At 39.7% G+C, this 27,705-nt stretch overlaps 2 long non-coding RNA genes across 2 annotated transcripts in view; one reads left to right on the forward strand and one right to left on the reverse strand.

Annotated features, from left to right (window-relative positions):
* Positions 1-4,521: 4,521 nt before the first annotated feature.
* Positions 4,522-12,950, reverse strand: LOC148188832 (uncharacterized). Its single transcript, XR_015777177.1, has 3 exons — positions 12,806-12,950; positions 12,094-12,147; positions 4,522-4,636 (listed from the first exon to the last, which is right to left on the reverse strand). It is a non-coding gene; the product is annotated as an uncharacterized LOC148188832 (long non-coding RNA).
* Positions 12,951-15,108: 2,158 nt separating this feature from the next.
* LOC148188833 (uncharacterized) overlaps positions 15,109-27,705 on the forward strand; it is a 29,041-nt gene continuing 16,444 nt past the window's right edge. Inside the window, exons 1-4 of the long non-coding RNA XR_015777178.1 lie at positions 15,109-15,420; positions 15,530-15,565; positions 16,641-16,746; positions 21,002-21,049. This is a non-coding gene — a long non-coding RNA (uncharacterized LOC148188833). The remainder of the gene's footprint in view (positions 15,421-15,529; positions 15,566-16,640; positions 16,747-21,001; positions 21,050-27,705) is intronic.

Genomic DNA, 27,705 nt, shown 5'->3' on the forward strand with positions numbered 1-27,705 from the left:
TTTTGTTGGGTGATTAAAATTATTTGCAGTGTAGATTGCAAACTGAAGTTTATTGTCCTCTGTGAATAAAGTGTGGTTATTTTCTGGGCCAAAATTTGTTAAAAATATCACATTTTATTTATGCATTTCTCAATTATGACCTAATTGGTGATTTAACAAAGTTTAAGTGTAATTTTTCATATTTTATTATCCCCAGTGGGATATTTCCATATCATGACAGTTGCAGGAAGCTTCATGTGTGGGCGAATAGCTCCATCTAGGGGCCAAACGATGGTACTTCCAACCAAAATACTTCATAGTAAAACTTCCTCAAGAGTGGGAGGCATATATTTAAACATATGATTACTTTGGTGCTGTGTGTAGTACTTTTAGTGTATGTTTTTGAAACCTTTAAGCATGTAAAACAATGGAAAAGTCTGAATAAAAGACTAAGTGTTCAGAGTAAAATCTCACATTTTGTTAAATTGCTTGTGCAAAAGTATTAGTTCCTCTTGTACGTCCTGATTAATAAGACAAACCATCCAATCTGTCTGATTTTACTGCACATGAAATATATAATTTCCACAGATCCTAAGCTAAGACTCAAATTGGCACAACAAAGATTATCATTCTGCAAATCATAAATGCCAGAAGAGTATCATTGTTTTTTCTGCAGAAGCATTAAATCCTCTGCTTGGTGAACCACGCAAATTAAAATGAAACACATCTGCTTTTAATTTTAGAAGTTAACAAGATGTCTCAGTGTTCATAATGACATTTCCAAAATGCACTTTTCAATCAAAATTACTGATTAAATGTTCTGGAAATATTAAAACTATCCAACTTTTTTTGGCACCATGTTGAGTAAAATTTGAATATGTAACATAGTTACATGCCGAAAAGACATTCAAGGTTGGTCTGCTGTCAATGCACAATAACATACCAATCTTAAACAGAATTTGGGCAACTGAAGGGTTATAAAATATAACTTGTGCATTTTACTGTAACTCAAAATTTGGTCATACGTGTAACAGTTATTCAGAGCTGTCTGAAGGGACTCTTTTACAATCACTCAGTTATAGTAGCTTCTTAAAATTGTTCTCGTCATGCAAATCCTAAACTTTAGACTAAATTTCATAATGCAAATATTTTAGTAAAGCAAGTTTTCTCCTTTCCTGCTTGACAAACAAACATTTCTGCAGTATTCTTATTATTTCATACATTAAATATATTGTAATTTTAACAAATAATACAGTTTCATATTCAGTTTTTATGGCTTCTCGTTATCTGCATCACAGTTTTACTTCTGAGAGTAAAATCTGAGAGGAAGTGAAGGCAGATAATAACACTACTGTAGTACCATCATCAATCACTTTCCAACAAAATATTAAATATATATGTCTAAATTAAATGCTTGCATGCAAGGATTAATTGGACTATGATCACTGATTACAATGTGGAGAAAGGTACAATTAGGTGGAATTCCATCTAAATTGCCAGAAGAAATGTTAAATGTTGAATATGTTGAAACTTTCCCTCTCAACAACACTGCAGTTAAAGTGTGGTTAGGCTTCAGCACAAAAACCACTTGGTTACAGTTTGGAAAAGGTCATGTATTGGCTTCAAATACCAGATTTTGGAGGGCACAATCCTTGGAGGACAAGCAGCAATCTCCTGACAGAAAACAACCATCTTTTGGGGCACCCAGGAGATCACCTGGTAGAGCAGAGGTCCCAAATGCAAAAGCTATGTCCTTGCTGTGGTAGCCGTGGGTTTGATTCCAATCTGTGGCCCTTTACTGCATGTCATCCCCCCTCTCTCCCCCTTTCACACTGAGGCTGTCCTATCTAATAATGGCAAAAAGCCATAACAATGCTTTTCATGCGTCTGTCCCAGCAGGAAATACAGCAATGTCTCGATAAAAAACGAGCTTCTCATGCTACTGTCCTGGCAACAGATAAAATATGTCTCCAAAAAACCCCAACAGCTTTTTATGCCACTTTTGGATGAAAAAAGGCAATGTCTAGACAAAGAAATAAAAAAAGCAAAACAGCTTTTAAGATGGCTATTTCTGCAAGAACAGCAGTGATGTCCTAGAAACAAAACAGCCACTTTTATATACTACTATACTGGCAGGAAACAGAGCATTGTCTATGTAAAAAAAAGTGCTTTTTGGGCAGGAAGCAACGTCTCAGCCAAAAAACAGCCATTTTTACATGCCGCCGTCCCAGCAGGACACCCAGCGATGTCTCAGCTAAAAGCAACTTCCTTTCACGCCACTATCCCAACATAAAATGCAACAATGTCTCTTAAAAAACAGCTTTTGCACCACGTTTCAGGCTAGAAACACAACAACGTTTCAGCAAAAATCAGCTGCTTTTACATGCCACTATTTCGGCAGGGAAATGCAGTGATGTCTTATTGAAAAACAACAAATTTTTGTACCATTCTCCCAGCTGAAAAGCAGCGATGTCTCTGCAAGAAAAAGACACTTTTCGTGTCTAAAAAGCATCTGCAAACACAGGAACGACTGACCAAATCACAACAGGTTTTGTTAAACTGTGGTCTGCAATTTGGCAGGCGTCTCAACAAGGAGACACGCCAAATTCAATCCCCTCCACCTCAAGACGACAAAGTCAACTCTGGCACTACGTCGCTTTAGAAACATTGATATGATTCATATGTAAAGTGCAAATGTATCTGTGGTGTGCTGAAAAGTGCAATGCCAACATTTTATTCTTGTGACTGAACTGAAGACATTAATCATTTCCAGAAAAATCCTTATGGTAAATATCTACAGTAAATGGTGTGGGATGAGGTTTGGCAGGGTCATATGAGTTCATTATAAAGTCTAATGGCAGCAGGATGAACTGAATTTCCATGCAGATGATTTGGGAAGTGAACTCTTGTGCTGCACTTCATCTGTCCTGTGAAATCACATTACGCACGATAATTACAACCCTCCTGGTTTTGAGAGACATAAATGTTTATTCAGGTTTGGTATTTGACAATTTGTGGCTTCCGTAATCAGGCCGTTGGCTGCCTGGACGTTAAGTAGGACATGAGTCAACTAATGTAATTGAATTACAGAGAGGGCTGGACCGGTTGGTAGCTGCGCAGTCTGACACAGATTCAATGTTTTGGTAGCAGACTGAGCATCAAAGTAGATTACTTCCCCACAGGAGACGTTTTGCTAACCTGATTACAGCAGCTAAGCCAGGAGCTCTCAGGATGCTTTTGATATAAATATCAGGTTGTTGTTATGTTTGCGTTAATTCCCTTACATTGACTGATGTTTTTACGTGCTGCCGCTGATCCGAATTTTGACGTGGAAGAGATGTTGATCCCATGGCGTGCACCAGCATTAAAAACGTATGCAGATGCAAAATGAAAGTTAAGACGACTTATGAAGCTGTCTGTGTGAGTTTTTACCCTGCAATCATATTCTATTATAGAAATGCTGAGATTGTTTGGATTGGCGTTAATCTTGGCCTGTTTTTGCTATGCGTCAAATACCTGTCAAGAACCATTCGTGCAAGTCCTTATTCTCTAGTTTTCTCTCATTTTCCTTTGTGTCATCATTTTCATCTGGTGCCACTTTGTGACAACTATTTTACATCTTTCCGAGCACAGTAAGCTTTTCTCCCGGCTTGTGCTACAACTCTAAGAGTAACCAAACCCTTAAACCACATTTTTCAGTTGAAAAGCAATATAAATTGTTTTTTGTTTTTTTTTTTGATAGATTTAGGTCTGACTCTTGACATTTGAGTGCAAAGTATTAAAAATTCTACATATTGTGTATAAATATGTATAGTGTCTGTCCTGGCTGAAACCTGGCTATTAAATTAGATTTTGTTATTGGCTGATCGTGGTAGCAGGAGGCTGCTTTCATCACCAACCAACCACCCTGCTGCTGCCTTGTTGCCGTCTTCTCACTGCCCGACAACATTGTGTATATGCATGGACAGGGAGGTGCTGTGGATCAAGAGGCAGCACAATTGGGTGACAGGGCCTGCCTTAGCCCCAGGCAAAGCAAATTTGTTTTTGTTTTTTCTACAGACAACACAAATGTTTGACAATACTTGTTGAAAACATATGAGAAGACTGGGAACTATGTAGTACTGCATGGTGGAGTTCGACTGGTTTTCCACCATTTTTTTTGGCAGGTCTAAAGGCCTGCTCTATAATGCACAGGAGCCATCATTAACATAACCCTTCCCCAACTCTATAAAAACAAAGAACAAGACGCAGCAAAGCAACAGACTCTTGTTAGCAGCTAACTCGGCAGCACAAAGCACACAAATCCACAGTAGTGACAAACTATCAGCAAGCCAATTTGCTCAGGTCTTAAAGGGTTAAAATGTGGCTGAGCGATTAATAATATGATTTTCTATGGTGTGACATTAAAGATGGTGAAAACAGTTTGTCAATGAACCAATGGATGAGTCTGCCTGTCTAACAGCGGCCAGATTTCTATTAATTGTATTCATGCTCTCAGGTGGAGGATTTATAATAATTTTGGTTACACTCGAGACCATTTGTCTGGCACAAGTCAGTTAAAAACTTCCTTGAAAGTGTGCTGAAAATACCTTGTCAGATTACAGTTCAGTCTGTCAGGCAGGTATCCAAAGTCCAAATGATCAAGCAGAAGGTCAACCTGGCAGACATAGACAGGTAGAAGCAAGGTGAAACAAACCTGACAAAAGATGGGAACATGGGAACTGAGCTGGTGACTGGCTGATGAGGAAATGAGATGCAGGTTAGGAAAATAGGTGGGGAAGCTCAGGTGTAAGGAATGAAGAGATTGGAGTGGATATGGATAATGAAAGGAGAAAGGAGTCTGGGGGCATCAGGTGGACAGGTGGAGAATAACGCTGAAGGTGCCTGCTGGGAGAGTGGAAATGGCTGAAGAGAGCGAGCAGGAATACACACAACAGAAGACATATTTTGCCAAGTTGCTCAGTGCCTTTTCCCACGTGATTTAAAAGAAATCAGCCCAATTTTCTTTCACATAGTTACACAACTTAGAAAAAGCTGCTGAGTGCAGCATTAGAAATCTCATGTCAATGCAGGTTTCAGAGGGTTAATTCATCAAAGAATTTTGCCTTTTTTGGATTCTCCATTTAGAGTAAACATTGAAGAATAAGGTTTTCATTATGAATTCAAGGCAAAATTGAATTAATACATAACTTTTCATTTTGTGGTTGAAGTATTCTTTTAATGGTGATAAGAGTCTAATCACAATAGTCTGTCTTTTTTTGTTTTCACCATGGTAAATATGTACACTTTCAACTGATCTGTCCCCATTTAGATAAAGTATATCAATATAAAAACTGCAATAGAGACCCAGTCAGTCTATAAACTGCAAAAAAATAAATAACCAACAGAACAACAGAGACAACAGACGTGAGATTGATGAGACAACCTCTCTCTAAACAAAATGTTGCAAACTGCTGTAAGGGACACAGTTTGTATCTTAACACCACATTCATTTTGCAGATGTCAAAACTGACATTCTGTTCCAAAATACACAGAGACAATTTTGGTGTTCAGTGTCTAGTTCAAGACCAGCAGGGGATCAAACTATCAAATTGAAAATAAATGCTTGACTTTCTTCACCGCCTGAGTTACAGCTGCCCACTCATAAATGTTTGTCACTTCCACAAAAATGTGATGCAGGCAAATTTCCCTGCTGCATCACACCTCATGATTTCAGCTGATTTTACATAAAAATAGAGGTGTCTTCAGATTAGAGTCGGCACTGAATGGAATACCAGGACACTGTCCTGAAAATCAATCATGCACCAAATGAGTAGTTTTGTTCTGAGTATTTTTCATTTGACAATAACTCCTCCGAGGCCGTGCAGAAAGCTGCATGCAGAACAAGTTTACAAGGATGTAAAAATGAAAGTGAAATGAAATTATCTTTGGCTCAGATGATAACCAAACGTGGACCTGCAGATGTCTGATAGAAATGTGAAATCCCCTCAATAAGATTAGATGATCAAAGGCTGTTTTTTCCTCTGCCTGCTCTCATAAAATCTATCAACATATTGTAAAGTCAAAGCTCGGCCGTAAAGATCAAATGCAGGAGCCGACAGGAGAATGAAGAGCTGCAGGAATCCAAAGCAGCCGTTCATGCACTGTCTCCTGTGAAGTGTACAGAAGTGACCTGAAAGAAGTGACGCAAAGAAGGACAATCAGCCTTGAGTTAAATTAAATATGAGGACGGATAATGAGATGCTAATCACTGTCTTTTCATTCTGCGTTCAGGGTCGCATCCCTCTGGGGTCGCAGTGAAACAATGCCGAGGAAGCGGTTTTTTACAACTGAGATGTTGGTTTCAGTTGAGTAGGCTTTTAAAAAAGTGAGCTACAAAAAGGTTATTGTACGCCTCGGGGGGGAAGTGAGAGCCAGCAAAACAACGACGCCCTCTTTTCCAATAACGAGCATGTGAACGGCTGAACATTAACGCCGACAGTGGATCTATTGCATGTCTGTATTTGTTTAACTGGGTTTTAAATTGTCGTCCCAGTTTTCTGCGACCCCGCGTTGCAGAGTCTAATGTGAGAGCCTGCTGTTTCCGAGCTCCCAAGTTTCCATCTCCCTGGTGTCAGAGCAAGGAAATAAATATCAATCAGTAAACTACGCTGTTGGGTGCGGGCGTTGTACGAGATATCGTGTGCACCGGCATTTGCCAAACAAACCAAACAGTCATTCATTTCGAGGGCGGAGGACCGAATATTGCAGCCATGTTGAAATGTAGAATTACAGAATACAAATCTTTTGATGAAATATACAGGAGGTATTTCTCTCTGGAGTAAGTCAGAGGGGAAAAGGGCGGGATGACGATGACATGAGACGGAGTGGTTAACCCATCATGACACTGAACTCACTAATGAAGCTGCCGGTGCTGTATCATCCAACGCCTGCTAACTTTAAAACTTTGTGACAACTAAGGCAGATGAATTGACTATATGCAGGGTTCCCACACAATTTCATGGATACAAATTTAAAACTTTTCCATGACTTTTCAAGGACCCGTAATCATTTTTTTGTCTTTTGGCACTTGCTTGGCATTCTTCACACATATCAAATTCAGACATAATTCCATCTGGCTGGCATACATGAAAGGAGGGATGGAAGACAGGGTGAAAATAAAAATATGTTGTCATACATCAACATACATTTACTTTGACAATTAATTTCATTAAAATTAAATTACACTTCCAAAACTTTCACCCATTTTTACTAATTCCATGACTTTTCCAGACCTGAACAATTTGACTGTGATATTCCATGACTTTTCCAGGTTTTCCATGACTGTGGAAACCCTGTATATTGCTAAATGTATGTGGACAACCCAGTCTGTTGCATGTCTGGTTTTGTAGTTTGGTGTGCCTCACTGAGCCCTGACTTCATCGCCATCAAACACCTTCGAGGTGAACTGAAATGCAGAACATGAACCATGAATTATGGCTCAACATCAGCAGCCAAAATCAAAAATAACTCATTTTGACCGAATATTTCTAGGAACTATAGTAGGAACTAAACTTTCAACCACATTGCTCCCTCTCTCTTGCTGGCACAATTTTAAATAACAGTGCCTACATTTATTTCCAATTACCAATCTTGGTCTTAATATTAGCCGTTTTTGCACCAAACAGTTTTGGGGGAGCTTCACCAAGAACTTCATTCCTATTTTTCCATTTGCATTTGCACCACAAATAGAAACCCAAAGGTGATGTGCTGTCACTTTCACTTTGACGAGTCAAAATCATGCTGTATTTCCGCCGTCACGATATGCTCAGTAAAGCCTGAGCTTCTATGTCAATCTATGTTTTCTTCCTTTTTTGTCATAAACTGTTGTTTGTGTTTTGTGTTGTTTGTTGTCTATATATCCAGCAGTTTTTAGGGTTGTTTTGCCAGTGCTGCATTGACTTATTTGATCAATCAATGTACACTTACATCACATGCTTTTGTGCTACCTACTCTAAAACAAGTAAGTTCCTCAAAAAGTCATTCTAAGAACAACGCTCATTTTTAGCGCTTTGCATACACAACAAAAAGAGGGGTTTCTGAAACTATGAAGTTCCTCTAGTCCAAAAACACATATTAATTGTGACAACCAGTACTTCCTTATTCTGTGAATAAGGCTTTTGCTGCATCTGTGTTTGACCAGTTAGCCAAAGCTCAGCCCTTCGTTCTCTGCCCCTCCAGCCACTGAGTCATCAGAGAGTATGAACTCCTGGTCATGGGGCTATTATAGATAAACAAAATTTAATGCCTGATTATTTTGGTGTAAATGCAGGTAAAGTTCATTAATTCTTCCAAAGATTCTTGGACCCCTGATGAAGGTTTTGCAAAGAAAATTCCCCATTATTCATGCTGCTGATTAGGAATAAATCCCTGCAGCCAGCTGCCAAAATCTGTTGGAAAACCTTAATACAACAGCGAAGCAGCAGATAAAAGCTCATAGTTTTGGAAAGACAGCAAATAGTCACTGAAAAACATTGATTGACTGACTTAAAAATGTTCATCAGCTGTCTTAAAAAGTAAGTTAATTAACCTAACTTTAATAATCCATTCACATTCTATTTGAATATTATGCAGTACGTACAATATAAAATCAACTGAGTGAGTATAATGAACTTGAGAAAATGTGTTAAAATAATGATGAGTTTCTAAGATCAGTGGTTGAACTGACAAGTTAGTCACATTTTGAGAACATTTCTGTTTTTATATCAAATTAACGGTAAATTATTAGCAGTGTCCACTAAAAACCTGCCCACTTTTTTAAAGTACAGGTGCAATTTGTGGGTCTGCATACTTAATCAGTGTGTCCACACACTTTTGTCCAAATACTGTAAGTTAAGCGTGACACATTCTTAAGGTCTGCTGCTCTATATGTATTAATAAGAACTTGTATCCTCGTAACTACATCAGCTTGTTTATTCCTTTGATTTACAGGGCCAGAATACCTCAAAAATCCCCCCAGATATTTTTCAAGATATACAAAAAAAAATGTAATAACATTTTGCGACATGGTTTTCATAGTGAGTTAAAAAAATTTCAAATTACATCAACTTCATTTTCCCTTGATTAAAAATCCAGAACCTGAATATGCTGAAATCCTAAATTTAGAAAGTCCAGTACTCAACACAAGAAACATGTTAACACTTGCATTAATTACTTAGATCACTGTTAACTTTAAACTAGTTGTGACATCACAAAATCTTGCTTTTACAATGTATTTATATTGAAGGTAAACAGGAATCGTCCTCCTCAGCAGATTAATGTAAAAATAGCCTTCTAGTGACAAACTCAAACTCAAACTAAAATATCTAAGACACTAAATTGAAACACATTTTTGAACCTGTGGGGACTTAAATGTTTCTTTCAAATGACATGGTGATTAAATTTACTGTAATTCTTTGAAACTATTGAATGAATGTCAGGGATTTTTGAGTAAAAACAGCATCAAAACAGAGATACATGAAGTATCATGCTGTGAAACAATGCAGTAAATACCTGCCACTCAACATGCAGTACCCCAGCTGCCTCACAGGTGTCACTGTTGCATCATTAACAAATCTAATCTTTGATCAGCACGCCAAAGTGACAGCGAGGGCAATGCAAAGCAGAATAGGATTTTTTTAAATTAAGTCTTTCCCCAAACCGTTTATTCCTCAGAACACCAGCCTGTTTATAGGAGAATCACACTGATGGAAATCTGGAAAAATATTTTAGTGAGAGTCTAGAGGGGAATTACCAGCTCTTTGCTTCTTCTTCTCACAAAAACACCCTCCAAAAATAGCATCACCAACATGTCAAACCACAGGCACAGACACCATTAATATCATTGACAATAATTATCAATTTTGTAACAAACAAGTCAACAATGAAATGGCATGTGTCATCAAAATAATTAGTTAATTAGAAAATTGTTTTTTATTTTCACAACACAATTTGAGGCTATGTGGGCACTGCTGCGCCTTTGACTAAATGGGCATAATTGGATTGTGGCATATAGCCATTTATTCACATGAAAATGTTGCTTAATTAAAACTGAAGATGATAAACATCATGAAACATCAATCAAAACCTACACAGCAAAAATTTAGACACTGAAAGGATGTTGATTTGGAAGTTTACACCAACACAAATCCCAGAAAAACAGCATATAGATTAGTTTTCAATTAAATATCCACATTATTCAATAAAAAAGGACTCTAAATATCTTTCTGATGTTGGCTGAAAATAGTTTGCAAAGCTGGTTTTCTATTAATTTTCACTCTGCGGTTATAATAAAAAGCTTCTCTGGAGAGATTCAGGCAACACAAGGAAAAGTAACTGAAGTTATTTCAATAACAATCTGACCTGTGAAAGATACAGATGGGGACCGTACAGTAGGGCAGCTATCGTATACACACTCTGCAAATTGCTTTGCTCATGCAGTCGATCCCGATTCGAGATAAGAAAATGAAGAAGATTGTGCTCTTTGAAACTAATATGAGACTCCACAGCGAGGCTGCAGAGGAGTGAGGAGGACAGTGACAAGTTGCAGCGAGTGGAGTGTGCTGCTGTTCATTAGACCCCTTATCCAATTTCACACTCTCACCGGACCTCCTTTTTTTTGCGATGCCCTTTGAAAACACAGTTCTGAGGTCTGAGAGTTTGCCTGAGTTTCTTCAAACATCCTGAGGTGCGGAGGACAAATTTAAACAGCCCAAATGTGAAATCTGCAGGTCTTTTTAGTGGAAATTTCTATATCGCACAGTTTTGGAGTTTGAGAGTTGACTCATATGCATGCTTCATTATGACTGGAAACATACATTTAGGATTAATTTGATAATGACAGAAGTATTGCAGCCGTATGTGTTCAGAATACAAAGTCACAACTGACACTTAAGGAAACAAAGAGAATACTCGTCTGTGATTGGCTGGCAGAGACCTTACAGTCATACCACAGAATAACCACAAAAAGTATTGCATTCACGTGGCATCAGAATAATTGGACAAAAAAGTTTCCGACAGGGAAAATTCATGTGAATGCCTCAAGTCAGAACTACAGCTCTAAAAGTCAAGATTATTTTTGGGGTGGGGGGGCAATTTATTTTTTTTTTTTACCTTTATTAATACTACATCTGAAGCCTGAAAAGAAGAGGTGGGAGAGATGAGGGAGTATGACATTCAGCAAATCTAACCTGAGCCGCTGCAACAGACTCAGCCTACATGGGGTCACACAATCTACCCAGTGAGCAAGAGTTCACCACAAGTCTGTAAAAATGGTGGTTCACAGCTTTTATATCATACACAAAGAAACAAACATGGCAGACAAAAGAGGGGGGTTACTTGGAATTGAATCATCCACAGAGATTTCTTTCTTTCCAAAACAAACTGACCAGGTAATTTAATATGGTAAACACAAAGCAATTTCACATTATAAATCAGTGTTTCTTTGATGCTGTTTGGCTTGCTGCAGACAGGCCGCCAGCCTAGCAACTGCCTAATGTGTGCGCCCCTTTTTTCTCTACTTACATAAGATGCAGACATTCAGGAGGTTTTAAACAATTATCTACAGAGGTCTCTTCCTCTCCGTGACAAATACAACTGTGATATAAACTGCTAAAATCACTTAATTAAGTAGTTTCACGTCAACAAATATCTGTAGAAGGGGCAGCCAACTACAGTGGCAGATGCAAAAATGCATATGGCCCCATGTGGAGCCAGTGTTTGGTTTGTCTCTTCTGGGCTACTGCAGAAACATGGCAGAGCTATTCTGTATGTAGATATACTTGGCTTATTCTAATATAATTAATTATAATATAAATATACACAATATAGAAAACATACCTATTTGATTCAGTTTCTGTCAGTATATCCCCTTTAATCCTGCATGCTGCCGTTTAATTCCTCTATTTTGCATCAATATTTTTTCAGTTATTTATTAGCATCAACCCTGATAACAAGTCAAGCAAAGCAGCATTTTAGTTGTTTTAGGTAATCACTCTGTATTTTCAAGCATCAAACTGGCATATACTTACTACAATACATTTACTTTGTAGTGTCCATGTTGTTTTTGTATCACAACTTTAAAGCTTATAAACTCACCAAAGTCAGAAGAATATCTTCTCAAATGGAGAAATGGGACCATCAGAGGAGCACCTGAGTAAAACAGTTTTAACCACCATTAATTAAGCATGACGAGCTTCCTGAGGAAGCTAGCTAATGCTAGTGCTAATGGAGTAAGCAAGCTTATGCTAGTGCTGACTGGGGAAGCCAACTAATGCTAGTGCTAAGTGGGAAGGTAAGTTAACGCTGGTGCTAACTGAGAAAGCCAGCAAATGCCAGAGCTTACTTTGAAAGCTGAACCGGCTAATGCTAGTGCTAACTAAGAAGGTAAGCCAATGCAAGTGCTAACTGGAAAAGCGATCTAATGCTGGTGCTAACTTAGAAAACTATCTAATGCTAATGCTTACTGAGAAAGCAAGTCAATGCAAGTGCTAACTGGGAAATTTAACTAATGTTAGTGCTAACTGAGAAAGCCAGCTGATGCTAAACCTATATGGGAAGTCGGCTAAAGCTAAATGGGAAAGCCGGCTATTGCTACTTACTGAGTAAGCTAATTAATGCTAGTGCTAACTATGAAAGCAGACCAATGCTAGTGCTAACTGAGAAAGCCAGCTAAAGCTAATGCTACATGGGAAAGCAGACTAATGCTAACACTAACTGACTAAGCCAGCTAATGCTAGTGCTAACTGGGCTTCAAGAAACAACAAGTGGTATCAAATACCAAGTGTAATTAAAAAAAAAAAAAACTCACCAAAAACTCCAGTATCCTAAATGTTACTTCAGACTTTCTCCTTTTTGGTTCAGTCTCTTCTCAACATAGAATTAAAGCTGTTTAAATGCTAAATCTGCAGCTTACAAGCTGACACTTATTATTTGTCCTCCATCTTGAACCTCTGTTGACATTTGGGAAACCCCAGAATTCAGGGTGAACACATCTTAAAGGGAAACTGCGCGTTTTCAAAATTCATACATGTTATTCCTATTCTCAAACAGCCTAAATATACAAGTTAAAATATAATAATAATAATAATAATCTTTATTAAAACTAAAATTTGTGATGTCATCAAGTTTGGAGCTGCTCCATAGAAAATGAATTTAGAAAGATGTTATGGATGACACTGAGAGCACCCAGGAAAATGTTTTGAGTATATGTGTATGATTTAACTGAGAACACTAAAATAAAGATCCTTTGGGCATAAAATGAAAACAAACAGATTTTTTGGGGTCCACAAAATGAGGCTCCCATGCACTGTCTGCATACAGTTAGATTTTTTCCCCCAAAAAGGGAAAAGGCAACTTTACAAGACAGACAAGACAGAAAAAAAAAGCACCCAAAAGTAAAGAACAAAAACAAACATGAAAATAACACTGAAAAAGCGCTGCTAAAAATGTATTTATACATATTTTGGATATTTTTTTCTATAACATAATCTTAAATATAACATTGTTGCCCAGTTGGATCCAGGTTTTAAGGTATTAAACATCTTGTTTTCCTGTGGTAAGCAGACAAAGCAAAAATGTAATACGCTTTTGTCCACAGTTTTTGTGTGTCCCAGAACCTTGCTATGTACAATCACTTAATGAAACCAAGATTTAAATGTATTACATGGTAAAACACGACAGCCTCCCCCTCTCTCGCTGTGAGGTCCTTACTTTTCTAAGATGTTTAAGACATAGCTCATTTCATAAACTAGCTCCCTTGTCACAAATAACGGTAATGACTTGGCAAGAACTGAAATGAAGGTATTATGTGCCATATCAGCAGGGGCACCATTTTCTAAATCCATGAAAACATTTCCAGTTGCAAGAAGCTGTACTTAGCGGGGTTTATGATGTCGGTTTAATGACACAGGCTAATAGGAGATCTGAACGCCACACTGGGTTTGGTGTCAGACTGATGGCATCTCGGGTTAAGCACTAGTTGGAATCCTTTCAGAGGTGATTCACTTGAGCCTGATCGCCCTTTCAGATGAGTTCATGTTTGAATAATTCTCAGGACGATTGCCCGGCTTCGTGTGGAGCAAAGAATCAATAGATAAAGCAGTGTTTCCTCCAGAATTGGGCTTTCACACTCAGATGTTTCACTGATGAAATAATCTTCACTAAAAGGGACAAAAGTAATTTCTGCAATTAGATTTTAACACTCGACTTGATGACTATGGCATAATTGTGGAGGCTTATGGGGAGGATTATGGTTATAGTTGAGTAACCTTTTCCTACTGTTACATCAACAAACACGGCCTTAATTGCCAACACCGCACATGCTGTCAGCAGTGGAAGGTATCAAATCACATTTACTGAAGAACAGTGCTTGATGTGGACTTATAATCTCATAAGTAAACATTGGACTTTTTTTACCTCACTTCACTTATTTGACCGCATTTACTTTGCAAGCACCTATAATAAGCAAATAAAATAAAATGAGTTTTTATAAAACCCATTAAACTCTCTGCACCTTGGCAACATTAAAAGGCTGAGTACACATGGATGCATCAATAATAATTATCCAGTGTAACAATATAAAATTGAAATGAGCTGTTTCATTATGTCTGCGCAGTACTTTTACTATCTTCATTTGTTAATCTTACTTAAAACAGAATTAACTGACTCGTGGCTAGCAGAACAAAGTAGTAGGTGAGGTGGATAACTGATCTGTGGATAGGTTCACAGCTGAGCAGATTGATGGAAGAGAGGTGGTATTTGCAAATTTTTGTAAGTGAAAGACAGTTTTAGGCCCAGCAGAATGAACGGTTGAGGCCTGTTTCACACAGCGTGCATCAGAAGTGCGTGAGTTCAGCCTCGCAGATATTAGTACTGTATTTCCATATTTATTTGCACAAAATCCATTCATTTATGAAGTCACGCAAGCTCCCGCACAGCCAACAACATGTTCCTGTATGTGTTTCAAAATAAAATACCTTGTATCAGCAATTGATGGGATTCTGTCCACAGAGACGCTGTGAGAGGGCTTTTGTTTTGAAAGGGAAGCAGGGAAGTTAGAGTAAAACAGATGTCTTTGTATTTCCTCATCTCTGTGACGGTGAGATACTTTTAAACTGCAGTACTGTCGGTGTTGTTTTTGCGGATAAAAACGGCAGTAGGCTGTTATATTTTCTTTGAAATGTATTGTGTTATTATCATTTGAAGCTAGAAAACTAGGATACTTTGGACAATTTGAAACTGACATGAGCGTGCTTATGTCGTGCTGCGTTATGGTTAAGCTAACGGTAGATAACTAGCTAACAAGCTAATGTGACTTTTAGGTTTCATTAGTTAATGTTGGAACAAAAAGTGGGGTTTCTACGTTCAGCGTGCCTGATGCACGCTCCCGTCAGCTGGCGTTGAGAGCCTCTCCTCACCTAAAAAGTTTGTGAACTGAATATTTACCTTAACCCCATTAATAAACTTAAAGGAGAGCTGGAGCCAACTGTAACATCAAACAGCTGTTTTTGTATTTTTATGATCATATATTCAGGAAGAAACACTCGGTTTTTAGAAGGTGCTCTACGAGGTAGGCTACTGTTACTATGCTAACAACTCAACTTCCATATGCTCACTGTTGTTAATTAAGCATTTATTGATACAGTGAGGTTCACTTAAAATTGGTGACAAACTGAAGTTGGGGTTTTAAGGTTAACCAATTTAACGTAAATGCTACCAAGCCTTTGTTTCCAAATGAAACTTGTCAGTGTAAATTAGCTTCTTAACAGTTAGCTAACATTAGCTATTTTCATCTGTGCTTGTAAGGTGGTAGGGGAATAAGCCTGGTCATGAAGATATTAGAAATATTATGTTACAAATTACATTTGCAAATTACATTGCTGGCAAACTAATACGAAATCTTATCTAACTGAAGTTATTTTGGTGAGTAAGAAGGCTGAGGAATAAATAAATAATCATAATATCAATAATAGCTATATGTAAATCAATAAAAGTCTTATCATAAAATAAAATTAATTTATTAAAAATGGACACTGACAGAAGCAAATAAACAAACAAAAAAATAACACTCATATCACATCACAGGGTTTCACTAGATAAAATTTTGTAATAGTCTAAAAATCTGTTGCTATTTTGAAAATTTGTAAAGGCAAGAGAGTAAAGTGTTGAGTTTAAATCCATCCAGTAAAGACTGAAAGAGGGGTGTGAACCTAATTTTTTTTGTTTATGGATAAAGAATTTCTCCAACAAAAGTCACTGTATATATAGAAAATATACCTTTGAATGACACAGAAATTCTCAATTTTTTTAAACAAACATCTTGGGCCAATGTTTTCTTCCAGTCTGCAGATGAAATCCATTATTGGCAATCTAGTGGCTGTAAGTATTCAAATTTGACCTTCAGTGTAAGTAAGGATGCAAGCTGCATGGTCACTTAATTAGCTGCACCTACAATCAAATGCTATCCAATACAATAACAGCTCTGCACAATTTCTGCCTTAAAGGGGAACAACAGCCATTTAAAAAAAAGGAAAAAAAGAAGATATTATTCAGGAGGCTGTATAACATGGTGGAAGAAATAATAGAACCTGCTCATGAACACGCATATTGCCACGGCAAATTTATCTCCTTTGTCTTTCTACCAGTCCACACTCCGCAACATGGTCCACGCTGGACCTCTGGACTCCAATCTGCTACCCTTTGGTTCCTACACCAGCCTGAGCTACCACCGCCAAACTAGATCTACAACTAGTAAGGGCCATTTTTATTTTCTTTGAGTCCGTATTGTGGTTTTGGTTGGCTGCTGTGCTGACCGATCTGTTTGATTATTGATCGTGGCTGCCGTGCCATGCCTATCCATCTCTCATCTCTGTAACTATACCTAACTATACCTTATCTCTGGTTTTACCTTTATATCTCTCTGTCTATCTCTGTTCCTCATCCCTCTTTATCTATTTCTGTCCGCCGTGCCCTGACTATCTCTCTATATCTCCTCCCTATCTCTCTATCTGCTGTGAGATATAACTGTCATTTACATTTTGCTGCCTTAGAATTATGAGTTTCTATCTGCTTTCTGAGGAGTTTTGGGATATTGAGCTTCAAAGTTTTGCATTCGAAATAGCAAAAATTGTAAGAGCCTTTTTTATCTTTTGTAAATAAAAAGTCCCAAAATACATATAACTTGAAACACCCCACACTGTGTTAATAAGTTGTAACAGAATAAGATTAATACCTTTGACAAAAATGTCAGATAGAACCTCATAATGCTGAGCTGGCGATTTGTGTTGTGTTTGGATGGTTTGATTATCTGTCACGGCCGCCGTGCCATGACTATCTGTTGACTATCTGCTTGGATCTATTAGTTTAGATCTATATGATACAATAATTTTCAAAATTGAGTATTACACTCTGCTATCATCATTTATCACACACACACACACACACACACGCACACACACATGCACACATGCACACATGCACACACAGGACCTATAGATATGCATTGGTAGCAGAGAGATGTTAGACTGATGGAGCTGACACACACTCAAAGGTCCAAGCAGTTAGAGCTTCAGTGCCTTGCTCAAGGGCACCATCCCCCAGTTTCCACATCAAGTCCCTGCAGACGGAGATATTGCCGCACGGCAAGGTCTACAAAAAGTAAGTGCCACTTTCATTTTGCATGTTTGCGTTGTGTTTTTGGTTGGCTGCCGTGCCGACCCATCTGTTTGATTATCTGTCATGGCCGCCGTGCCGTCATGTCTGTTTGGTTATCTTTAATGGCCGCTGTGCCATGACTATCTCTCCATATAGCACCCTACAGTGTTTTTCCCTCATCTTACTAGCTACATCTCTATTTATCTCTTTCTGGCTCATCTCTCTTGCCTCTCACATAAGATATATAGTGTTTTTATCTTCTGCATACAGCAGATTTTAAGCATTGTAACAGTAGTTTTTTCAGTTTAGTACCAGCACTTTTACAATGCTTGCGACACATTTTGTTGATTTAAATACAATTTTGGATGCAAGACTTTTACTTGTAATTATTTTTACATTGTGGTGGTGTTATTTTAATAATTGACTTGTTAGCAGCTGGTTTTTAGTCTTTTTTATTGCTTTGATTTGACATAGCAGCTTTTAGCATTGTATCACTAGTTTTTTATACTGAAACAAGCTGTAAACACTGACACATGACCACCTTTGATATGGCGGGCAAGTAAGTAAGATGCTAAAACGATGCTGAGCTGAGCGGAGCCGCAGAGGCGGGTGATAATTCTCTGTGGGTTTGTCACTACAAGCCTCCATCACATTACACAGTTATTTGATCCTCTGTTGATATGGATATTGATTAGTGCAGCTTTAAGTACTTATTCACCACTGCATGCTGCACATGGTGAGACAAACCCTTCATACAGCGGAGATTATGCAGCTCTTATCTATTTACTCAGATGTGCGGCTCCGTACAGTCGAATATGTTATCCTCTGTGACCATGTGGGAGCTGCGTATCACACACAGATAAAAGCCCGAAGCTGTCTGAGGAGAAGAGTGTAAATCTTTTACTGTACATTGAGCCACCTCTTTAAACGCTTCCCGCAGTTCTGTTATTACCTGGGGATAGATTTCATGTTTGTCAAGGCAGAAAATAATAGCTTTGAAAGCGTTACGTTCATCCATGAAAAATGCGTAAAAAGAAAAGCTGTGTTAAAATGTGCTGACTGTGGGCGAGCGCGTACTGTACCTCCCCACAAGGGAGACGGGGTATTCCTTGATTTGTGTCCCTCGATTCAGCGATCACATATCAGCTGTTGTGGATGAGGGAGAAAAAGAGCAGGGGTGGATCCCTGAGGCACCCCATTAAGCAAAGTTTAACATAGTAAGCATTTCTTGAGTTACACCGGTATCAAATGCACTACTGCCGATGAAGTGCCTTGGGATACACTTTTCAAGTAGGAATAAAAAAGGCCATGGTTCTCTGTGGAAAAATGGTGGACTGTTTCCTCTGGGAGGGGGGTGACTTGCTGTCCAAAGTGAAGGAGTTCAAGTATCTTTGAATCTTGTTCATGAGTGAGGGTAGAACGGAGCGTGAGATTGACAGGCGGTTTGGTGCGGCATCCGCAGTGATGTGGGAGTTGCATTGGACTGCCGTGGTGAAGTAGGAGCTGAGCCGGAAGGCGAGGCTCTCGATTTACCAGTCCATCTACGCTCCAACCGTTATCTGTGGTCATGAGCTCTGGGTAGTGATCGACAGCCATGTTTCTTGCAACAAAACTGGATATTTGGACCCAAAACAAACAAAAGTCTCAATTTGAGAAGGAACCAAAGCTGTCAAATAAATGTAGTGGAGTACAAAGTACACTATTTGCCTCTGAGATGTTTGGAGTAGAAGTAGAACATGGCATGAAATGGAATTACACAACACAAATGTGTGCTTAAGTAGAGTACTTGATTAAATGTGCTTAATTACATTCCACCACTGGCCTATTGCTGGACAAATAGTTGAATCAGGATAATATCTATTTATAAAGTTACATTTGCCATGCTCGGTATGGAGCAAAAATAAACGTCTGTCTCCTGTGAGATAAGCTAGAAACAACCCTCAGACAGAAAGGTGTAACGGGGTTTGGTAGGACCCTACTGCAGCACACGGAGCAGGTGAGTAAGTGGTAATGACCTTTATTTAATCTTTTGGCAGGTTGAATGGAGCAGAGGTGAGTATAATGAGGTTGCGGGTAAGTAGGGACAGTTATCAGTTCAGGGGTGGACCAGAGTTCGTAGAGAGACTGGGGTGCGCTCACGTTCACAGGTGATAGTGTGAACGTGGAGCGGACTAGCAGGAGAATGTATCAGGTGAGTTGCAGAAACACAGCAGGGAGCTTGTGGGAAAAGGGGGGACTCCAGAGAGGGGCAGGCAGGGCTCGTGGTCAAGGAGGAAGCAAAGTTGGTGTCAGGCAGGCAGGCAACAGAGCAAGTAGCGGGATCAACGAGGACAGGCAGGGAATCGATGTACCATCAGAACAATAAACACCAGCAGCACTCACACGGAGGAGGTGTTTTGCTCGGTGGGAGGTTCTGAAGACGGCCGGAAGAATGGCGATCTCTCTTTATGTAGCCAAAGCACTAGAACATCACACAGCCACAGGCGGACGAGAACAAGGAGGTACACAGGCAAAACTCATGGTCGGAGTCAGAAGGCTGCTAGATTTACCGGGGCAGAGACGAGGAGAGGTGGTCAGACAGTCGAAAACAGTCCGAGGGTGAGTGCTGGAAGAACAGACATAGAAGCAAAGATAATCTGGGAAAGTGTGAGTGGAGTGGGGCTACTTAAGTACTGGCTTGATTGGAGATGAAAAGTAGCTGGGAGCACCAGGTGGAGGTGATGAGACTGATGAGGGAGAGTGGCCGAGTAGAGAGAGAGGTGAGGGCAGAGTGAGTGGAAAAAATCCCACAGCAGCAGGAGAGAGGCAGAGCAGACTGTGACAGAAAGGTCCTTTTAGACAGAGGGAGTCATTAGACTGCAGGAAGCTGGTCCCGAAAGTTGGCAAGCTCCTGCAGAGAGTTCCACTGAGGTTGGGAGATGTTCTGTAATTTCCGACCCCGAGCTAATCTGTACAGCATGCTGTGCGGTGAGAGTGCGATTTCCACTCGGGGCGGGGGGATGACAGATTCGTTGCATTTGAACTCCCTCATGTCTTCCTTGTCACGTCTGTAATTAAATATGTGCTCCCTGGGAGACAGTGGGGTTCTGGGTAATAAAAAGCCCGCTTTGTAAGCTTCCCGCTCTTTGCCTCTCCTCCCGCTCGCTCTGCTGTTTTAGTTTGTGTTTGTCGGCATAGTGACAAACCCCCAGACATGCTTAACATGGAATTTTAATGCTCGCAAAGTTAATCTCTGCATCTGCCAAGATCTATCTCTGCTCAGAGCAGGCCACAGGAGTTTTTATGCAGCTGAACAATCTTGTCTAATCTTGACTAAATGACTCTAACAGACATTTTCTTTCAAACAATTCAGGATGTAAAAGAACACATGGAAACACCAGGAGGTGGTGGTGGGTGGGAGGTATGTCAGTTTTTTCACCAAAGGTTGTTTCGTTTTGCCAAGAGTCATTTGGTTTTCAAATGAGTTATGTTAAATATAATTTGTTGGACCATATGAAATAGCTGTTGCATTTCATTGAGGCAGTAATTATAAATGCCTTTAGAGAAGTGATGCACGATAATGATTATTTCAACTGATACAGATAACCAATAATTTTCAGCTTCCTGTGGCTGATAAGGAACCAATAACTTATTTTTATTTGTTTTTCATTACCTGAGGGTATGAAAGGCAGAGATGTAGTGAGTACAGATGAATTTAACATTATAGCTCTAACCTAACCAAATATAACTGCCATCACTACAGTTAACACAACAAAAACAACAGTTCTGACTCTTCAAATGGACATTTTGTTTTCAAATGAAATGCTCTGACAATCTGTCAAATCAGAAAAACTGTAATTTGTATCACCCAATAAAAATATAAAGGCTTTTATATAATCAAAAGCCTATGGCTGCTTAGTCTGTAGATAAAACACTGACGAATACAGATATGGTACACTTTTGTGACCTCCAGAATACTTTGTGTTTTGAATATAAAAACAACGAATACATCAAGATTAAGAACAGATCTTCAGCTTTCATACACAAAAAAACATTTAATTAATGAATTCGAATGAACTCAGCTTTTAGCATTTGGTGACATCACGGTAGTGGCATCCTGGAACGTCAACAGCAGACGTGAAAGTCTTCTGCAAAGCGGAAATATGTGGCAACTTTGAATGTGAACTTGTTGCACTGTTGGTGCCATGCCACTGTTCCAATGATGAAATTCCAGAACCTCATTTATCCTATTGGACCACAAGCCCCTTTTCTCCAGCAGCCTGTTATCCCACAAACAAGCTCCCATTCCTGTTTTTCAAAAATACACATCAGTTTGTTTCAATTTCCAGATGGTGTTTGTGCCATCAATCCCTGTTTTTACCAACCCTTTGGGCCGTTTCTCTGCTCTGCCTCAGCCGGTTCTCAGCTGCTTTGCAGCCATTTTCCTCGATGAAGTTACATACTTAACGTAAAGTTATGGAGATAAGGTTTTGGGAAAAGAAACAAGGGGATGACAAACCTTAAAGTTCCCACGGTTCTGAGTGCCAGCTTGCTCTGGAAAGTCCTGTGTTTGTTTGACTTTTCCACGATCCCATCCTACCTACTACTTCTTCGCTCTCATCAGTGCATTGGTCACAGCCTTGCAGCCTTCCCAAATACATGGGCTTTACATAGATTACTGACTCGTTATTATATGGGATTTGCACAAATTTTGGTGCATTACTTTTCATAGGCAAAGGTACAAACAGTGCATGAGAATAGCCTGAATATAATAGGAAATGAGCAAATTCAGTCCCCCCACCCATTATTAACTCCATGGTTACGGCCTTGTATTTTATTGTGGTAAAAAGTTATTGACGCAGTAAGAAGGCCCTGCTTTATCCTTCTAACAGAGAAATCCATCCAAAGACCAGCTTTCCATAAAACCCTCTTTAAGATACATGAGGATTATGAACAATTTGCTTCATTTGTCTTCGAATATGGAACAATATGTGAATGGCTGTGCTTGTGTTACATGTTTTAACAATGGAAGTAAATCACTTTTCAACAATGTGTGCCTTACAGTGCCCCCAGCATACATAACTGGCCATAAATCCACTTTTATCGCTCCTGCATTCCTGAGGATAAATGTCCTCTCTATAAGGCAGTATTGGGTATCCCTGTGCAAACACAAAACCGATGATATCTCCTTCTCATACAGTATCACTGTGATCGGGGTTGAGGGGTCATTTTGCGCCGAGCGTCTATCTCATATTCCATCTTCTAACAGCACAAGAAGGAGCCAGTCGCTGTGCTTCTTTTGTCAGCAGTTTCTCAAAGTGGTGTGTTCAGCTATTGTGTTTCTTAAGCATGAATTACTGTCCTGAATGTAGATTTTCCAGTGTCCCTAAAACGCTTGGACATGTAGAAGTGTGTGTTAATTTTCATCAGAGTGGAAAATGAATACTGCTTCTGAAATATCCATTTTGACAGCTTTTCCATGATCATATTTCAGCTCTTACATGAGCTTCCTTTCAGCCTAAATGACTGTACAGTATGTTCGAGGAAACATTCCCAGACAAACTGCCCAAGCTCAAACCGTATCTCAGCTTTCATCAGACTGGATAATGCACTGTGGTTCCACTCTGTTGCTGTTGAGATTGCAGTTTTGACCAAGAAAAAACGTCTGAGGGAAATGCAGTGTTTATCATATCTGCCCTGATGCCTGCTGTGTCACAGTGCGTATGCTGTGTTTCTCTGTACACAAGCTCAGGCAGTTTATCACACTTGTTATGATGGACTTGGGTTTGTGTTGTCAACCCAGCAAACGATCTGTGACTGAGGCTGTCTCAGAGCCCTGAACATGCACCGCAATAAAAGCATGTTTACTATCCCTTTTCTGGTTCTTCTTTGTCTTGAGCTGAAGGTTTATATAGACTTTTATGTGTTTTTGTTTTGAGAAATATGTTGCAAAATAGAGAAAAATAGCATTATTTTCCCAGTTCTAAAACTCTTGTTCTTTTTCAGACATAATTTACAGATGTTTTTCTTGTCTGATGCTCCTGTTGTTCAGTGCTCAAGTATTTTAAAGCCTCCAAATGGTGTTTTTTTTAAACTAATTAATTTTTTGTAGTGTTTATTAACAACTGCTGCATTTCCCAACATCGCAACAATATCATAGTGTGGCAATCCGATTGATACGTGAGGCGTTGTCAAATTATATGACAACGCCATAACTGTGGACATGTATTCCCATCTTTGAGAAATGTCGCTTTGACATTACTTTTGATGTCAGATCACAGAGGCAGAAGTCACCTTTCCCCATGAAATGCTGCTGGATGACATCAGGCTGAAACTCTGCCAGTAAAAATGTGATATAAGAAGTATGGGAAAGCATATAGGGCAGGAGGAAGGGGCAGTGGATTGATCCACCAAACCCTGGACTTTCATGTGGGAGTCCGGCGTTTGCTTCCCATCTGGATGTGATGCTTTTTTTTGTACACCTTACCATGTGCCTCCTTCCCATAATCCTAACCCTCTGTGTCAGCATGTGCATTTGTTGAAGTCCCAGCATTGGTTGCTATGTCCTTGTGTTTCCTGAACGTAACCACATGCAGTGTAATCCCCCCATGTGCTCAGTATACCTGAGGCATAATATGTAGATGCGGAAGCAAAGCGGCAACATGTTACGTCTTGGGATGAGAACGTGTTGGAAATATATATTAAGTTGTCTGAACCAATTATAGGGAACCATAGTAATGAGTCTTAAAACCTGGAAACCAGGTTCCTTGTCCCCAAAGTCAATAGGTTTTTGGTTAGATATCTGAGATAAGGTCTAGCTGCTGTTGCACACTGCAGTGCTTTAGCGGAGCTGAAGAGAGATGCGGCACACTGTTGTAAGAACTTTGCCTTCAGGGCTCTCTGACAGAAAGGGATATCTTGGTTAAGCTTCATTAAATCCTTTGGATTTTCTCAAAGAAATAATTCTCTAAAGAATTAGCTCACATAAAAGTGTTTTAACAGGCTGTTACAGGCAATCGCAATCCGTTCACACATTGACATAAAAAATGAATAATACATGTGAAAAGTTACATATAGTATCTGTAAAATTAACTGCACCGGAAGTAGCTAGCACCTAATAGGCATCAGTTTCCCCAGGGCACGCAGATAAAAATACAAATAAAAACAGCAACAACCAAAAACCAACAAACCAAACTTTGATTCAGGAGTTCAGTGCTAGTTTTCCATTTGAATGTGGTGGTTTTTTTTCTGCAGCTCACCATGTGCCTCCTTGCCCTCAACCTAACCATCCTTGCTGTTGTTGCCTAAATACAACCACGAGCTAGGTTATACCACCGTGTGCATTTGTTGACATCATGATAGCGTACCTCGGAGCGTAAACAACAGACGCAGAAGGATGCCTAACTCGTGATATGTAGAGGCAGACGTCCACAGACAGAGCTGCAACATGTGACGAGTTGGGATGAGGACATGTTGAAAATGACTTCTGTAATCTTTAAAAACGTTGCAATGATTAACACTCCTAATTTAATCACGCCTCATCATTTCCACTTGGACAATGTTATGGCTTTCACTGATAAAATAAATCTGGTGCCATGCCACCATAATGCGGATCACTGTTTGCTTATTTCCTCACATCACTGCCAGATTTTTCCTCCATGACTGAGGCCGGTTCAGAGCCGTCTTTAATGGACACATTTGGGCTGCGAGCCAACAGTCATTTTCAACTCTGCTGCTCTATGAAATGACTCACAATTAGCTCCATTGAGGTAACTGTCAGCACGCTAATCTCTGGCTTTTTGATATAATTAAAGGAGAGGCTTTCAGGGTGTTTACACAAAAACATGATCAGATTCTTGGGAACGGCGGCTGTGCTGATGAGCGGGCGCTTTGTGTTTGATCCCCCTGAGGCTCCTCAGTGTGTGTCAGAGACTTGATAGACTGTGTGGGGAGACAGGTCACCTGCATCAACCAACTAACACCCCCTCTCGTCCTCCACCTCCTTCCTCCCCCAGGACGATGAGGGTGGTGGACAGATGAGTGTTGACTAAGTGCTGCTGACATGCTGTTCTTCGCCTACCTTTGTTTGTGTGTGACTCTAACAAACCTGCATATTTGTGCTGCTGTGTGCAAAATGCAGGAATTAAACTCACGGAGGAGTATTTTTAACATTGTTGGTGTTAGCAGTTTTACTTAAGTTAAAGATCAAAATACTTATTCCACTACTAAGGAGACCCCAAAAGGCTCTGTATTTATTCTTATTTAATTTAGGACTTGAATGTTCTTTAAGGTTTCCTATTTTTGTCCTGTTTGATTTGCTTTTCCATCTTCTATATTGGCCCTTTAAGACCTGATTAACATTACTTTTCTTGTTGTTTAAACCTTTGAACCTTGAGAAAATTGATTTCTTTTGACAACATGGAAGACTGGGCAATGATAAACATCCCTTAACTTTAAAAGAAATTGAAACTAAATGAAAAACTAAACCATATTTATAATCATCTTAACTCTAACTATTTTTCAGCACATTTTCAGGTCATGTCATTTCCTTGTTTTTCTTTTTTTTTAGATTATTTTTTGGCTGCTGTGGCAAGGACATAGCTTCCATGGGCTTCCAGCTCTGCTTGGTGATCCTGGACGCCCCATTTCCCTGTTTTCTTTTTTGTTTTTTTTTTTCATTTTATGTTTGATTTGTCTTGTTTTTGGCTGATTTTCTGGATTTTTTGGGTACTTTTTACTAATTTCTTGCTAACTTTTGGGTACTTCGTTCTTAAGTTGCTTAAAGCCTTCATCCCATGTTTTTCTAAGAAATTATGCAGTGTTGCCTAGGTTTTAAAGGGTTAACCTTTTGCTAAGCCCCTCTCCCCCTTATACTCTAAATTTAGAAGTTTTACGCCTATGACTCCTAGATTTCAAAAAGGTTGTCAGAAGCCGGCTTCCAATTTCTGGTTGGTTGTGTGACAACTGTAAATGGTGTAATTTGTCAGCCCTTTCAACTTTTAAACCATGGGCCCAATCTGGCCCGGGTACCGGCCGAGCCCTGAATGTCCTTACTCCTGTGTACACCTGACCTGCACAGGGATACTTTGACTGGATTTTAGTGAGCAGCGCTGCTCATGCCGGCAGTGTGGTTGCTCCAACCCGTTAACATGGGCGCCGAATTAAAAAAGCAATAGGTTTCGCTCTGCTTATGCTCTGCTCACGCGTGCAGTGTGTCCGAGGCGTCACTCTCAACAGACAGGTCTTGCCTACTTCTGGTAATCTGGCAAATGCTGTTCAATGAAGAAACTTTGAGCCCGAACATGGAATCTATGACCAATAAATGTCCTTGTAAAGATGGGAAAATGTGTAAAATTCTCCGGAGTGAGGACATTTTCCTGGTTTTCACTTCTTTTAGAGGCTATTTTAGGTCAAGTGGAAAGAAGAAATCTGAGCATGGCAATGAGACGGAGCCAGGAAATAAATTTAGTCAATGAAAGCTAATGTCAGTATTTGCAGTATGCAGTAAATGCAAGGAGGGGAGGAGGATGGGAGAGATGAAAAAGGAGGTTGAGGCCTGATAGTTAGCTGTCGGATTAGTTTACCGCCCTCAGAGACTGTCTTTGTGAGGGCAGCTTGTTGATGGGGGGTGAGAGTGGGCCTGTACCCGTGACTCACTGGCCACAGGTGTCAATCACACTCGCCCCGGCTGCCAGAGGAATGTGGCAAACAAGGCTGTGTGGTCCCAGAGACCCGCAGCGAGCAGCGTCTGAGTCTCACGGCGGCCGGAGCAGCAACGTGAATCAGAGCCGCTCGCTGCAGTGCAGGTAACACCTGGAGGTGAGGAAGACAGAAAATACTCCCCTATCTCTGCCTCGGCTTTGTGCTTTTTTAGGAGCTGTAATCGTACGCCAGGTCCTGCTGCCTGCAGGCGATGTGAGCAGAGGTTATTGTTCAGTCATCTGACAGCGCACCTTTCTTCCTTCTCAGGTTCCACTTGAGCACTTTCATTTGTTGAGCCGGAGAGATTTCTTTTTAAAGCCACTGTTTCTGCAGGCATAAAGCACCGATCTAAGACAGACCTGCATCAAGTGCTTA

This window comes from Plectropomus leopardus, chromosome 8 (assembly GCF_026936395.1).
Source record: "Plectropomus leopardus strain MGB_pleo_1.0 chromosome 8, ASM2693639v1, whole genome shotgun sequence".
NCBI classification, from domain to species: domain Eukaryota; kingdom Metazoa; phylum Chordata; class Actinopteri; order Perciformes; family Serranidae; genus Plectropomus; species Plectropomus leopardus.